A 5,493-nucleotide genomic window follows, 5' to 3' on the forward strand; every position below is an offset into this window, starting at 1 on the left:
GAGGAATAGGGTCCATCAGAAAATGGGCGCCCGAGGGCCAACGTGAAGGAAACCCCCCAGAGCCCTCCCCGAGAAGAAAGACGTCCAAAGCTCTTATCGTCCCTCCCCTTTGTCCCTCATCCCTCCCCCACCCCTTCCCTCCTGTTCAGGGTACCTTTTCCATCAATTTCCAGGGTAAGAGCGCGTCTTTGATACAGTACACGGCCAAGCGCCGCCGGTCCTCGTCCGTGCCGTTCTGCAAGTCCGAGATGATTGAGTGGTGCACGTCCTCCTTCTGCTGGCCCAAGAACTCGGCCGAGACACTGTTCAGGGAGTAGGAGGAGAGCTTGTGGTTCCGGAACATGTATGGGAGGAGGTCGAAGACCACGCGCCCGTGCACGGTCGTCTCCACGTTCTCGCGCTTCCCGTAGGCAGAGGACTGGAAGGTCGTGTCCTTCATCGTCGCTAGAGTGCGGCGGAGTCGGCCCAGCTCCTTGAACACCTTAAGTTTGGGCGCGCGTTTGACTAAGGTGTCGGCGCGTCGCAACAGATAGGGCAGGTCGAAGTTGGCAATGTTGTAGCCCGTTAGGATGTCCGGGTCCGCCTCCTGAACAAATGCCCGCCAGCTCAGCAACAGGTCCTCCTCCTTCTCGTGAGTGAGGACCTGCGCGCCAACAATGGGGAGGCAGCCGCGGAGGGTCAGGACGTTCTGGACTATCGGCTCCCGCTCCCCTTGGACCGTGAGGCAGTTGGCGATCTGGATGACCGGATCTTTCTCCGCCTCTGGAAAGTGCCCTTTCCGGCCCTGGCACTCAATGTCCGTGGAGAGGATCCGCAACGGGGCCAGCTTGCTCCACTGTCCTTCCGGTCGGTGCCCTTCCAGGGACTCGTAGACGATGTCGGCCTCGATCTGGCAATGGCTCTCCTTCTCCCGCTCGCCCCGCACACGGTATGTGCCTTTCGGACACTCCAACCAGCCCGCGCCCGTGATGTCCTTGTCGATCATGAACCTCAAGACGAAGGGGACGTTGCTCTCGAAGGTCAGGACTCCGTGCAAGCGGCCGAAGCCAGGCACCTCCAAGCCGTCCTCCAAGACCCGCTTCACGGTCGGCACCAAATTAGGCGTGGCCACGTATATTTTGTAAAATGTCTGGTTGGGATCGGCGACGTATCCTAGAATGGACCGTTTATCCGTCTCGATGCTGGCGCCCAAGCACAGATCATTTGACTCAGTTCCCGCCGCGCCCCCGCCCCCTCGGTTCCCTCCCCGTTGTCTGTCTGCAAGCAAACGGTCGTTCATCGCCTTGCGGAAGGAAGCCTCCGAGCCCATGAAAGAGGCGGGACAGGAGGCGTACAAATACGGGGTGAAGCCATGCACAAAAACCGCCACCGAGTTCCCCACGGGGCTGACGCCATAGAAGCGCAGGATCGGGACAAGGCCAGAGGGGGCGCCTGGCACACGTCCTCCTGCGGGATTTTTTTCCAACCGCTTCCCCACGGTCATGTCCACATCGAGCCACTGCAATGTTAAGGACTCGTTCTTCACGTCCAGCGGTGGGACGGAAGGGCGCCGCCAACTGAGCTTTGTGTCTTCGTTGATGGTCTCCGTGGATGAGGCGTTTAGTTGCTCGTACTCCTCCGGGGGAAGGTCCGCAGCCAACTCCGCGGCTATTTGATCTTCGAGTTCAAGAAACTCTTCTCCAAAATCATCGTCGTTGTCCCCACCATCGTTTCCAGTGCCGTTTCTCGGACGTTTTTGCGGTCCTCCGGCAGCACCATTGCCCCCATAATTACTTCCACCGCGTTTCTGTTGGTCCTTCCAATTGCGATTACCACCATTATTGCTGCCCCCACGTCCGCCACCCCGACCGTTCATAATCACCTGCTCAAATGATCGCCATTTTAATGAGTGTTAGAGGCATAATTGGGGACGATGTGTATCACACCTGTCGCCGCAGAAGAGTCACCTTGGCGAAGGGCGCGATGCTTGAGGAAGAACTCTCCCTGGTTTCCGCCGCCATGCCATCGATAGTACGCATGAATCATCCGACAGGCGTTTGCAGGCAGTAATCAACAAAGCACACGAAAATCGTACCCATGCACCCACTCCCAGCAGGACCGGGGCAAGAAAATCTCTTTCCACGCTCCCGCTTTTCGCGCCTCCCCGGGCAAGTTCCGGGTAGCCCCCGAAAGACCGAGGGAACCGCCAAAACCGTTGAGGACCGTTTCGGCCGCCCCCACGGCGCACGATTTTTCGAACGCGGCCTTCAGCGTGTCATCGATTTGGGGAACTTCTCAGCTTGGTGCCCGTCTGCGGGAGGAAAATCGTGCCTGAGCCCATAGATCCTCCCTCCGCTTGCTCATGAATAAATTTACGTATTACCCCGTTCTTAGCCTCTTCTATCATTATTGCCCTCAATCCTACGCCAGAGTCTCCTTAAAATGGAATTAGAAAATATTCAGCCTGAATTAATCTACGATTTGCTTCCAAAATCTGCGCCCCCTCAGCCTGCACGCACTTTATACCGTTCTCGCAAACTGCAAGCCGCGCAAAAAGCTCCTCCCTTGGCGTCCACTTTCGGATGCTTTGGGGCGCCCCACGTGCTGGGGACAGGCCGTTTCTCTAAAAAATCACATGCGACATTCGGAAGGCCATTGCACATGCATGCAGCTATTCCTCAAAAATATTTGAAAGGCGGGGAAAAAAAACAACGGGTGACGGCTAAAGCCGAGGTATCGTCGTTTGAGTACCCCAAAACAATGCCGACCAAGCCCCCTTTACCTCGAACTCCACCAGCGTTTATGGGTTTGCACAGTGAAGTGGATTTTCTACGCGCCAATGCATGGGAGGTGATAAACGATACACGTGAGGAACATAAATTTGAAGATGGGACAAGGAAGAAGTATAATAATGGACACGAATCAATCGATTATCTCAAGAAAGAATGTTATGGCAAGGTACCTATGTATCTCCGAAGGGTACAACATGAGATTGCACAGGAAGATGCAGTCATCAAAGCTTTAGCTGCCCGACAATTCTCGGGGCATGAGACAGTCAAGAAACGAAACGCAGAGGAACGCCCCACGGACAAGATATTGAAAGAGGACGAGATGCAAGGTTTAATCGTCGGGCTCAAGGCAAAATGGGATACCCTGAATGCGGTTTACCAGAAAACGGCCCACCACGGGCGGTTCCAAAGTTCGGGAGCTCAGCGTCGCCAGGTTCAACAAGAGAAGGAAATGCTGGCTGTGAAGGCGGACATCGAGCTTTTGGAAAAGGCAAAAACATGCGGTATCGTTGTAACGGGAGATGATATCCCACCTTGAGAAGCTCAACTGAACGGGCCTACGTTGGAGATCACTTTACAGGAACAGGCGACACGTCAACGCGCGAGTCCTGAAATCTCCATCCAGCAGCTCTCTGACCATTGAAAGACGATAAAGAAAACAAAAAGATTGTTTTCTTCTGTCCTTTCTTCTTTTCTTTTGGGACAATTTCTCGTGTCCTGATGACGCGAGGAAGCGCACTTCGAAGAGGACGTTTCGGTCCCTACACCCGTTTACCACCTGGCACTCATCGTACCTGCTATTTACAAAGGTCCAGAAAATCACCACCCGCAGAAACTCCAGATTCTACCCTCCAACCGCATCGTATGCCCTCCTCTTCCTTTCTTAACTTACATCCATTCCACCCCCCTCCCCTTCCCCACTCCCTCCCCTCTGTCCACCCTTCCCTTTTCCTCCTGCCTTCGTCGCGGCTCGCACAGCCTGGCGCTCTTTGACCTTCTCCCGCACATTGAGCAGCGCTTTCTCCCGGGACGCCGCAGCCGGCGCCAACAACTCCACATTCTCCTTCACTTCCACTTGCAATGCGGCCTTCTCCTTCATCTTTGCCTCACGCATACGTGTCTGGTAGAAAACTTCTTCGCGCCGAGATTGGATGGTGCGTATCTTCTGCATGGCTTGGACAGTCTTTCCAACAAGGTCTCGGTCGTATTTCACGGGGCGATTTCGCCGCTTCTCAAAGTCAAAGGTCGCGTCCACCACCATTTCCTTCCCTGCTGCTTTCCGATATGCCTTCGTCCATCGGGTCTTGCGGGGATTGCGTTTCTTGTTGAAATTTCGGTGGCATTTTGAGCGGCAAAAATTGAAAACCTAAGGGCCAGGGAGGGACGGACGTAGGTGGAGAGGTACACATGAGGAGAATGAAACAGGCTCACTTTGCTCTGCTTTGTTTAGCAAGCAACTCATACTCCGTCTGTATTGAGACAGTATATGATCCACCCCGCCAGTGGAAATGATAGGCCAAACAGACGAGGGAGCAGGGTGCGACCCAGGCCCTCCAGACGTACCTTGGCATCATTCCTGACAAAGGTGGTTCCATGCCCCGGATACATGGGGCCCGAGCAAAAATAGCACTTTAATATCCGCATAGCTGGTGTATCGTTAGGCGCATGACGGTGATGGTCAAGGAACGGGAGAGGAAAAAGGGGGTTGTGAGGGATATCGGCAGGCGGGATACTCCTGGTTTTTCGTCGTGTAGAGGAGTACGTCGTCGAGGAGCGAGTGGCTGGCACATTATGCCCACGGCCATGTCTGCCACAAAATAATAACCCGCTGCACCTAGCGACAAACCATCCCTGACATTGCCCGGTATCCATCTTTCTGCCTTACAAAAAGACTGGTGGCCGTGGCCACGGGGTGTATGGGAGATCTCCCCCCCCCCGGTGGCCATTTGGTCATGTGCGTGTGGTCATCCTCCGACCTGCTCCCCGCCGCTCGCTCGCCATCCACCACTCCCTCCCTTCATCGAGCCCGTCACGCGTTGGAGGTGTCGTGCGGTGCCCACGTGTTGTGTTGACCCGGACACGATGGCAAATAATGTAGTGTGTGATGCCGAAGAGTGGGTGGCTGCGGCAGCGGAGGTGACCACCGCAGGCGCGGTCGTGTCCAGCCCTTCCCTTTGCTTCTTTCTTTCTCTCCACCAGGCTTTGATGGGGGGGTGGTAGCTGTAAATGCACCTCCACGGTGAACTACGTTGGTGATCACCCCGTGCGGACACACCACAGTGTATGTTTTACAAGCCCACATGCGAGTGGTTTGTGGTGAAAAGCATGTCCATGGACCACGGTGTCTTGTGGGGAAGGAGAAATCAAGCGTTCGGCCAGGGCACCATGCATCCTCCCACCTTGCTAAGCTTTCCTACCACACGCACGACAATCACAGGGTCAAGTATGCCTTCCATTGCTTTTCGTCGGAATTGTAAGTGCCTAGTCTCCCGCCCTATGCTAAATCGTCGCGGCGTGTGCACTGACTCCTCTTTCCCTCTTGTCTTTCCCCAGACCGGAAGACGGACAAGACTCCGCGTCGCCCCTTCGAGAAAGAGCGCCTCGACCAAGAACTGAAGCTGTGCGGCGAGTACGGTCTTCGGTGCAAGGCAGAGATTTGGCGTGTGCAATTTGCGCTGGCTAAGATCCGTAAAGCAGCCCGTGAGCTGTTGACCTTGGACGAGAA

The sequence above is a fragment of the Nannochloropsis gaditana genome, assembly GCF_000240725.1.
Source record: "Nannochloropsis gaditana CCMP526 unplaced genomic scaffold scaffold499, whole genome shotgun sequence".
NCBI lineage: Eukaryota > Eustigmatophyceae > Eustigmatales > Monodopsidaceae > Microchloropsis > Microchloropsis gaditana.